Source organism: Corythoichthys intestinalis, chromosome 4 (assembly GCF_030265065.1).
Source record: "Corythoichthys intestinalis isolate RoL2023-P3 chromosome 4, ASM3026506v1, whole genome shotgun sequence".
NCBI lineage: Eukaryota > Metazoa > Chordata > Actinopteri > Syngnathiformes > Syngnathidae > Corythoichthys > Corythoichthys intestinalis.
In genome coordinates, this window is record NC_080398.1 from 22,758,467 (window position 1) to 22,770,677 (window position 12,211).

Below are 12,211 nucleotides of genomic sequence, written 5' to 3' on the forward strand. Positions count from 1 at the left end.
AGCGTATATAGTTATGTTTAAGTCACCCTCATAAGTAACACTTTTCGGCAGAATTTTATTTGATCTGAGACCAAGAACAATATCCATTATAGTAGTAACAATAAAATGGAGAATAACAGGCTGAATAGGTGTTTGGTAACGTGACAGTAATTCAAATGATTATAGCTACTAACAAGCTACTAAATCTATAATAGTCTTCATCCTCAGTCAACTTCTGAACAACTCCGCCAACTCTCGAAGTAGACGGCACGCCCTAGGGTACCCTTCTCACAGCTGTTAGTGTGTGGGGTGGGGGACAGTATGTAGGTCACACCTGAGTATAAGACATAGGCCTAGCAAGACTATATATTTTAAAAAAGAGACCATATACTGTTTATAAATACATAAATATATTTATTTTGGAAAAACTGCTGTATCATCCATCCTTCAGTTAAAGGTGAAAAGAGTAAGGAGATCTAAAACAAGTAAAATCTTTGGCAGATGTGAGTGTCCTCATTAAGGAAAAAAAAAAAAAAAACGAGGTAGTGTGTGTCAAATAAAGCTTTTAAATAGTTCAGACCCCCTTGTTTTTACTGGTGATCTAATTTCACAAATATTGTACATGTGTACAGTAAGCCACGTGTTCTTGATAGGAGGCAGCCAGAATCTGAGAAAAGACAAGTAGTCATTGTTTTTTTTTTTTTTTTACAGTGCTGTAGTGTCTTTTCCAGCCATTTGACACCCCTGGGACAAACTCTCTTTAAAGTGTCTCAACCAAATTTGGCATCAAAATTGAGGTGGACAATGAATGGTAGGATTTATGATATGATCAAAATACGTATGATGGTATTTTACGGTACTAGAAAATTGCACCTTAATTGAGAAATCACTGTACTCTATTGATTTAGGTGTCCCTAATGTCTGTTGAGTGCAGAGGTTGCGCTAGACCAGGGGTGGGCAAACTATTCCACACAGGGCCGCTGTGGGTGCGGGTTTTTGCTGCTACCCATCAAGAGGACACCTTTTCACCAATCTGGTGTGTTATAAGTGCAATCAGTTGATTGGAGTCAGGTGCTTCTTGTTTCTATTGAAACTTCATTGGTTAAACGCTCTGTGCTGGATCAGTCGGAACAAAAACCAGGACCCACTGCGGCCCGCGAGGACCGTTTTGCCCACCCCTGCGCTAGACTTTTTCGTTGTCTGTCATTTTGATTGACAGGGTCATAAAAATCCGGTCATAATCTATTTTTACCCGTCACTTAAATTTTTAAAATGACTATATCTTGATGCAGTCACTATATGTATATACACAATAATACAATAATACTTTATAATATAAAGTAACTAACATTAGTGCAGTCATGGATTACAGTAAGCAGGCCAGTACTGTGTTTCCATATATATTTTTATTATAGTATGTATATACAGGATATATATATGTATATATATTCCCCCCCCCCCCCCCAAGTGGGACCTTCCATGATCCTAATACATTTAGTAATAATAAAATATTATATAATTACATTATATATATATATATACATATATATATATGTATATAATTAAAAATTTTTTTATTATTATTATTATTATTAAATAAAAATGCACGCTGATACGACGCACATAAAGGCAACTTCCAATTTTTTAAAAAATCGTTAGAAAGTTGTATGGACTTACAATCCGCTAGCTTGTTGTTCCTGTTGTCTTCCGAAATACACCTGGGTGACGGCGCGTCAAGTGTTCGTTCATAGCCGACATGCTACCGTGGTATGCGAGCTCAGCTTAGCAAAAAGAGTACACACAGTGGTGGCACCCTCCATATTTTCCTTGAAATAATTTCAGGCTCTGGCTAGTCTGGTCCGCTTTTTTGGCTTTATGCCGCTTTCACCGTGTTACCAATTCTGCCCTTCTTGGTAATTGGCGGCGTTTTCAACTGCTCGCCGCAGTGAGGAGTGAACCGGCGATTCACTTGATTCGTTGTCATCCTTCACTGCATCAGTCCCTCTTTTTTCACCTCTTTTATCAACACCATCGTCATTTTGGGGCTTTTTAAAGAAACTTCGGACACTCAGTTGCCTTGACATTTTTCCGAGTAAGGCCAACGACGTCATGCATCAAGAGAGACAATAGCTAATTAATATGCTCACTCGCCACCCTGTGGTCTGGGGTGTTAATTGCAACCTGTCAAAATGACAGATGGACTTCAGTTTTTTCCGTCACCGTTTTAAAAAAACGGTCAACGACGGAAAATATTCGGTTAACGCAAAAACAAATTTGCTCCTCTATTTTTAGAATACATTGTACATTTTACAGAGTATGGACAAAACGAATCCCAATCCATGGCAGCCATACAGGAAATGCATGCTGTTTTAAAACTGACATGTGTGACTTTAGAGATGGCAGACAAAATACGTATACGTTAGACAATAAACACTCATATACAGTGGTCTGCATATGATTCTACTACTACTAATGCTGTAGAAACATCATGCAGTAGTGAAGAAAATACCAGTGAGCCACTGTTAAGATTCTTATTATGATACTTATGAGGATGGTCTGGTGATTTTGCCTGTTCTCGTTGTTGAGGGTCATGCAAGAATATGATCCGCTATTGTCCTGGTTGTGGTTGACCAGACCCAACGACAGAACAGTATTATGTAGAAATTGGTCATTGAAAGCCCAACAAAGCACAGCCAGGGACAGGCCCATAGGCGGAGTTTGACTTTTGGGGCAGGGGGGCACAACATGTTGATGACCCCAAAACACAGTGTCGGCAATAAAATTAACTTACAAGAATATTTATAATAATAAGTTGAAAATTAGCGTTTTTTTTGTTTCCCATCATTCTTGAGGGGAATTCTAAATCAGGCTGCTTAAGACAGCCATACTTTTCACCAAGATCGTCATCCATTGAACATGGTATGCCCGCCAGTGTTGTACCAATGTAGTTACCCCAGTCAAAAATTGTATCCTCTGGGATAAAAAAAAGTCACTTCAATAAAAAAAATGTGTTTCAATGCAAAAATAAATGTGAAACTAAAAAAAAATGCATTTCAAACCTTTTTAAAAAAATTTATTTTTTTTAATTTTTATTTATTTATTTTTTTTGATCGAAGTCAATTTTTTTGGTTTTAGCAACTTTTTTGATTGAAGTAATGTTGTTTTGCGTTTGGGCCACATTTTGGCTAGGACATTTGTGTCTTCATTATTCAATCACAAAATAAATTGCTTCACACAAAAAATATATTTTCAAAAGAAAAATCACTTCAATCAAAAAAATTTAAAAAAAGGTTTTTGAATGCGAAAAAATATTTGAGACTCAAATATTTGCATTTGAACTCTAATTTTTCATTAAAAAAGTTTTCTTTGATTTTAGCAATCATTTTTGTGTGGCATTTGTGTCTAAATCATTCAATCCCCCAAAAAGTTGCTTCAATAAAAAAAAAAGAAAATTCAAACAAAGAAAAAAAAAATCATTTGAAAAATAAAATTGCCCTCCCCTATTTTTTTTTTTTTTTTTTTGGGGGGGGTAATATGCAAAGCAAATGACCATCTAAGGTGCTCGTCACATGATTTGTTCGAAAAATCATTTTGACCTATTATAAAAATATATTTTTTTGTTCATTTCATTCATTTTTGTTGTTTGTTTTATTGCTTTACCACTTTTATATATGTAGGAAAGTCAATTACATGCAATGGCACTTTTCGGACACTAGGGGGGGCCTGAACCCCCTGGCCTCCCCTTAAACTCCGTTTATGGACAGGCCTATGCCGAGTGTAGCACGGTCAGGCTGCTTCCACTCTGAAAGGAAGTATTTGGCTGAGAAGTTGACCCAGTCAGCCAAGTTGTCCAGGCCATCTGAGTGTGCAAGGAAAATGGTAATGCTCTATTGGTTGGCTAAATTGTCATTTATGTTAAAATTGACAGATAACAGGGAAAGTTAATGGGTCGCTAGTGGAGTTGGTGATAGAGCTGAATTCAAAGACTCACTTTAAGTATAACCAGGGTTTACTTACCATTAGAGAGTGCAACTTCATCTGCTGTCATCTGAGTCCCATTTGAAACGGGCTCTGGCCAGGAGACAAACGTCCATTAAGAGATTATTTTAAAATGATTGTAATTACTTGGTATCATGTGAACACTAGTTGGACAACTTTGGCATACTAGACGGACATGTTTGTGTTTCTAATGAGGGTTAACCAAGTTAATTTATATTCCACTAAATCAAAGATCGTACAGGGTTTCAAAAACATGCAAAGACATAAAAATATTTAACAGTACAGAATTACCATATTAATTGATATATTATTATTTTATATAAATAAAGAAACAGTAGTTTTTCAGTTTTGGTCGATTTTAGAGTCGCCGGTGGAAAAAAGCGGTACTGTTAAGCTTAAGGAAGACTGCGTTTCCCATGAGGACAAGCGCACACCCGCAAAGTGTCTTAAAATCATCAATCAATCAAAAATCAATATACCGGTCGCCTGCCTGCAAATTGCCTGGCACGGCCAGACTGTTCTCCATGTATTTTTCGAACACCGTGAGAAAAGTCTCGGACGCAGCTCCTAATGGCCTCTCGAGCCTAAACGAAATCGTCCTTTGCAATCAGATTTGTTTATTTGTGTGACATGTTCTTAACGGGCAACGTCACTCTTGCGCATCGAAAGTCTTCTCCACAACAACACAGATGGCGAACGGGAGAGCTGAGAATATGTTCCAATCAGCGGTAAATTCAGTTTTAAATGACCAAAAACACATCGAGTCGCTACAACCAACAGTCTATCTCGCACTCGCCATGTTGAATAAACTTCTCCGTTCTCCTCGTATGTTCATTTCGACGCGCTAGAGTTTCTTATCACTTTACCAACATCACGTCTGCCCGTCGCTGATTGGTCCACTCCGCTGTCTGTTTGCTGTGGCTTGCTCTGTCCTGGAAATTTGATCTGCGGAACGGTCGCCTGCAGGTAGATTAAACAAAATTTATGTGTCCAGCAGCTGTGTGAAGGATGAAAAGTAATAAGGTAATGAATCCAGTTGTGGCTAAGCGCTAACAAGTTCGGTTGCGGGGCTTCATGCCCGCAAGTGAAGCCGGGCCAATGTTTATTCTGTATATCCTGATAGCCTTCCTTTTTTGTCCTCCTCAGGCAAAACGTTTTGTCTCTTTTGTTGCTCTGTCATCTTTACAGAATTCTCGCAAAAGCTTTCGCATTGACTTACGTCCTTATAATGAATGGGGAAGGGGGGAAGTGACGTATGCCGTAAAACAGTCACCACATTAATTTGTTGTTGCAAAGGAGCCATCGTCACCACCCTGGGGTCCAGGGTGGTCCCCCGGGCCACCCGCGCTCCCATCAACTGGCCCTCAGGGATGGGAAGTGGGGACATATTATATAAAGGTTGAAAAGTTACCTATTGTTGCTTTAAATAGCAATACAAGAGCTGTAATTATAAAAGTGTAAAAAAAAAATCTAATTATAAATATTAAAAATCAAAGTGGTTAACTATGATGTCCCTAATCTAAAACCCTTTTTCATCTGTGTGCTACCAGAACAAGTGAAGTTCTTGATATTATCTAGTCGGCTCTTATGTCACTATTAGCACTCAGCTTACCTGCATTGCTATGATAGGGGAATTTTTCCAAATAGAGCGTAACGGTACAAGACAAGTCAGTTGGGAGCTGATGGCAGTTATGCGTGGTGACAGAAAGTTTCACGTGTGCGAAAAGGGCAAGGTGCGCCAAAACACATCAAGAAAATCCTGGTTGTTAGTACAAACACTGTACCATTTGAAATTCTTATTCTATGTCAATTTTGTTATGGGATCATTCCGACACAAATTGTCCCTGCGTAGAAGGTTGACTTAAAGGCATAATGGCATAATGTGTGGTTATAGCACACTTTAAATTGTGTGAGATACTCTAGAAGTGCAACCTTTATAGAAAACATCACAGATGAAGTACTTGTTGAGAATTTTACTGTTCAGCTTATCAGAAAAAAACAAGTTGTTAAAAAAGTAACAAACAACATGTAGACATTCAAAAGTTTAGACACAATCCATTACTGCTTACAGTGAATGCAGATCAATGTATGTAAACGTGCTCCTAACTCAAAATATTTCCATTTTAAACTCTGTCGACATTGAGATTACTAAAAAAGTTGGAGGGAGTAGAGGAATGAGGAAAAAACAAGCACGCCGCAATGTTTTACATAAAAAAAAAAAAATAAAAAAAAAATCATGTAATATTAACAATGGTGAAAATAATGAAACACGTTTTGCCACTTTTTTTTTTTTTTGCTTCAATGGAAATTCTACTGCTCCTCCCAGTGTGTGTACTTTTGCCACCTGGGGCTGTATAATACAGACATACAAGATACATGGAGGCAGTCACAGCTCCTCTGTAAGCTATAGTAAATCTAGTCCATGCTTTTAGTTTGTTGTGTTTTGCATTGTGTGTAAGCATTCAGCAAGCAGAAAATTGTGTATTTAGTTGTTTTAAATGATCATGATTTCTCTTTGTAATATGTGAATATAAAGATTATATATGAAAAGTTTCAGTCCTATTCAATTCTTCTATATATTCCTAGAATATACCTAATAAATTTAATTGTGACCTGTCCAAAATAATGGAGGAATTGATGAAAATGATATTATAGACACCCCAAACAACAACAACCTGAGCGGAAATTTGACTATCGAGGACCAGGAGTGCAAAAATTAAAGAAATAAATACACACTTAAATAAATTATTAAATGTGTCATTAAACAGCTCCAATTTCAAGTTTTAAAATTATTTATTTATTTCAATTTTTATTTATATATTTCAATTTTTGTTTATATATTTCACTTTGTATTTATTTCCATTTTTATTTATTTATTTTAATTGTATTTATTTTAGGGCTGTCAAACGATTAAAATTTTTAGTCGAGTTAATCACAGCTTGAAAATTAATTAACCGTAATTAATCGCAGTTCAAACCATCTATAAAATATGCCATATTTTTCTGTAAATTATTGTTAGAATGGAAAGATAAGACACAAGACAGATATATACATCCAACATACTGTACATAAATACTGTATTTGTTTATTATAACAATGTTAATGCCATCTTGTTGATTTATTAACATTCTGTTAAAGCGATCCATGGATAGAAAGACTTGTAGTTCTTAAAAGATAAATGGTAGTACAAGTTATAGAACTTTTATATTAAAACCCCTCTTAATGTTTTTGTTTTAACAAAATTTGTAAAATTTTCAATCAAAAAATAAACTAGTAGCTCGCCACTGTTGATGTCAATAATTACACAATGCTCATGGTGCTTAAAAAAATCAGTCGCACCAAAGCGCCAGCAGAGAAAGACAAAAAACACAAGTAACAAGTGGACATGACACTGTTCTGTCATTTTAATCTGTTTGAGCAGGGCATGTGCGTTAATTGCGTCAAATATTTTAACGTGATTAATTACAAAAATTAATTACCGCCCGTTAACGTGATAATTTTGACAGCCCTAATTTATTTCAATTTCTAATTATTTCAACATTTATTTTTATTTATTTATTTCAACATTTATGTATTACTTTCAATATATATTTATTTAGTTCAACATTTATTAATTTATTTCAATTTTTATTTATTTCATGATTTATTTATTTCAACATTTATTAAACTTTTTATTTATTTCGTTCTTGCACTCTTGTTATCCTTGTACCGCATGAAATAATTTTATCTGTCATTAGCTAATCAAACTCGGTTGGCGGGTATGAACTAGGCGGGGTTTGAGTTGAGCGAGTCAAGCTATTACTCCTTCCTTCCCAGCGTGGCAGCGATTGCTGAGGTTCCTAAAAAAATAATTAAATAAAAAGTGAAATATGTAAATAAAAATTGAAATAAATAGGTTGTGTGTGGGAGAGTGTGTTCCAATAGTGTACCGCAGGAATGCTATTCTTAGACCGCAAGGCTGCGTGATGTCACCATTGTAAACCGGAAGAGGGTCAATAGAAGCGCGCTAGCACACAACCCATGCTAGTACTGCATGTTTTCTGCCGGTAACCTTTCAAAAAAGAACATACTGATTAAACACTTTTGCTATGGAACTTGTAGAAACGACTCTAGACATTACAACCGTCCACATATGAAGGATGTTTTCTTCATACGTTTCCCATTCACAAAAACTCAGAGGAAAAAATGTGAACGAACGATCAACCTGTGCGGACGTCCAAAAGACCAGTTTAACGTCGACAAGGTGAAGCCATTCACCTTCATATGCAGTAAACATTTTGTTGGGCCGCAGCCTGCCCCGAAGAGGTAAGCCATTTTGATATTACTTACTTACTTATTTTTTAGCGTAGCGACTCACATATCAATCGTGATATTTATGAACAATCTTTTTTATTTAGTTGTTGAGAACTGGGAATTACGAATTTGTTGTTGTGATGTTGTTGTTGTTGGTCTTTTTGTAGTAAGCCTGTTCATGCCTACAGGTAGGCTCTAGATTCATCAGCTTTACCTTTTCTGTTGTAAAGAAACAACCTTAGTAAGGGGGAAGTGTAAATAACTTGATATAATTAAGATTTGTTATTAATGAAAACATTTAAAGTGTTCGTTGGCTGTCACTGAGAAGCATTTGCGATCGCTACATATAAATTACCCCCAAGAAATAAACGTGAGTTTGACCCCCCTAGAAACAGTTGCTAACGTCATGAATATTAATAAGCATAGGGGACATGTTACGTGTGGTACGCTATTACAGAGGGATCGCACTCCTCAGCCTCCTCGCTAAGGTCTATTCATGGGTGCTGGAGAGGAGGGTTCGTTGGGAAGTCGAATCTCGGATTCAGGACGAGCAGTGTGGTTTTCGTCCCGTCCGCGGAACAGTGGACCAACTCTACACCCTTGGCAGGGTCCTGGAGGGTGCATGGGAGTTCGCCCAACCAGTCTACATGTGTTTTGTGGATTTGGAGAAGGCGTCAGGGAGTCATGTGGGGGGTGCTCTGGGAGTACGAGGTACCGAGGCCCTCGGTAAGGGCTGTTCAGTCCCTGTATGACCTGTGTCAGAGTTTGGTCCGCATTGCCGGCATAAGTCGAACCATGGGCGTAGGTTTGGTCTCAATGTTAGTAGGGACGATATAACAGCACAATCTGCATGTACACTTTCTGCTGGGGACGGGACATTAATATGACCAAACAGACTGGGTGAACGGTGGTCAGGGCTACATTTCTCACCAATAAGAACCTAAATGATTGATAGGCTAAATGATTATTGCAAAATAAATCTGTTTTGACGTATATTAACTTTCACACTGCAAATTTACAGTATAACATAATTTTCCTTAAATCTAGTTGAAATATTTTCTTCATCTTGATTTGAGTTTTAAAGGCTAGTTAACAGATTAATGTGTCAGATGTTTCCACTTACTTTTAGTAAATAATACCATTTGTTCTTATTAAGGCCAAAAATCTAAAAATCGGTCATTTTTCACCTAAATAATTAAAAAAATGCTTTCAAATAATGTTTAGAACAATATCTATTCTTGACACACGTTTTTTTTTTTTTTTTTTATATTAAATATTGGAGCTTTTTGCTTAAAATAAGTCTTAAACTTATTTTCAGCTAGGTATTTTTGTAGTTTCAAGAAATCTGAGTAAAATTTGCTTGAAACACTGGAAGATAATTTAACTTATTTCTAGTAGATTTATACTGAAAACAAGTGAATTTAAATTTTTCTTTTTTTTTTCAGTTTTAAGGAGATGGGTTTTGCAGTGCATATGTATAGGTTAAGGTGATACAACAACATTTTTTAAGATTACTTTAACTTTTATTAACAAATTTAAATTACAATATTTGAACACAAATTTGTGTATAAACATACAAAGAAATAAAAAATTGTTAATCATGTCATAACCTGGAATGCAAAAAATAAAATAAACATTTGCCTTAATACCACTCAAAATTTTCTACCAAAAATAGATAAAATGAAGCCTTCCTTCAGGAAAAACACCACTGCTTTTGTCCACAAGCACAGCCAAATTCAACAAAAAATGAAATCTCCTCTGGGCTGCTTTAAGACCACGTAAGCAAAATAAAAATGAAAACTGGGAAAAAGGGGGTAAACCTTGGTTCACTACATTTCTTACAGCTGAACAGAGTTCACTATATTTCTCAGTTTAATTAACGTTAACATCGTAGAATACACATACAGGAAGACACTTTTATTGAAGCAGTTTCCTACTAAAGCTTTCACATTACTTACAGTGGCTGCTGGCCGAAAAAAACTTCTAATACCCCTCCTCTTCAAAGCGTTTGAGGAATAAAACATGGACTGGCTCATTCAGCAAGTGAAAAAGGGGGTAAATAATTCTGAAAATAATGAAAATAATTCACTTAATAATGGTAGGGTCAATTCAATTTAGGGTCAATACAGCATATGGGAAGACAATATAAATGACTTATATAACTGAACAAATTATATAATGCAAATAGGGTTGCTTAAAAGTTGGAGGGGACAATTTGGGCATCCTAAAAAGTTGGTAGTGTTTTGTCCCTATCATCCCTATGCAAGCCTACGCCCTTGAGTCGAACGCGTTCCCAGTTAGGATTGGACTCCGCCAAGGCTGCCCTTTGTCATCGATTCTGTTCATAATTTTTATGGACAGAATTTCTAGGCGCAGCCAAAGCATTGAGGGGGTCTGGTTTGGTGGCCTCAGCATCGCATCTCTGCTTTTTGCAGATGATGTGGTGCTGTTGGCTTCATCAAGTCGTGACCGCCAACTCTAACTGGAGCGCTTCGCAGCAGAGTGTTAAGTGGTTGGAATGAAGATCGGCACCTCCAAAATCAGAGACAATGGTCCTCAGTCGGAAAACGGTGGCGTGCCCTCTCCGGGTCAGGGATGAGATCCTGCCCTAAGTGGAGGAGTTCAAGTATCTTGGGGTCTTGTTCACAAGCGAGGGAGGGAGAGAGCGGTGGATCGACAAGTGGATAGGTGCAGCATCTGCAGTGATGTGGACTCTGCACTGGTCAGTTGAGTTGAAGAAGGCCACGGGGAATTTAGATGACCCAAAAAAATCTGAACGTATGTACGCTTAAAAAAAATGTCTTGTCACCTTTTTGCCCTTCAGCAACACTGCCTCAAACGAGGACTAAATACTGAAAACTCTGTTGTATACTGAACTATCTCACATTAGCCAATTTCAGTTAGGCAAACTGCAAATATAGAAAACTTTGCTAACATTCAATATTTTGATATTTAACTAATGAAAACAGAAATCCGTAGTATGTCTGCTGGATATCTAATGAGGACGTCTACTGTGTCTTCTCTGTTATGTGTACTGTTCTAGTCAAATCTGTAATGAACAACTCACAAAAGGCACACTGTCAGGCGATCATTGGCAAATAATACTGTATGCTTCTTCGTGAGTTATCAATTCCGGTTGAACCTTCCATTGTTAAAAAGTAGGCAGTTTGTCCGGGATTTCCCAATATTACAAAGCAAACATTAGATTGCATTGTTCAAACTGAGGCTGGATATAGTACACACACAATATAATACAGAAAATACAATATATAGTACATTCAAGACATTGATGTTTTATTAGCGTGATTCATGTGAAATTTTATTTCATTATCACAGGGATACCAACAACTTTGACTACGTGTAGGTGTGGCTGTATTTTTGTTAACCACATCATTTGAATCAATGTTTTTAAATAGTTAAAACATTTAATTACATAATTGAAATATATTTAAAAAAAATGGACACACCTAAGCTGAAATAATAGAATAAGTCTTTTTATGATGATAATGTAAAAATAATTTAATCATTGTCTAACTTTTATAGCTGGAATCCATACAGGGCACAGCGAGATAATCCATAGGTAAATACAGCTCAGTATGAAGTGCTTGCTAAGGAGCCAATCCACACCGGAGGCCTTTGTCTCCCTCACCTGTTTGCTTTGTCTGATTCACACATCTTGAATATCATAAGTGTTGGGGGGAAATGAGCCAGTGACGCAAGGGATGTGTAAATTTCCAGGTCTACGTCACAATGGCCTCCATTAAGCAGCTGGTGAATCAATAACACGAGCTGGTCAAAGGTTGGAATTGGGTCAAACAAAGTGTCACAATGCCAAATTTGTATTTGCCGCCTAATGGGCGGTTTATTGTCAAGCATGCTACCATGATGTTTATCGGTCCCTAAATACAATAAAAAAATTAAAGACTGATTAACTAAACAA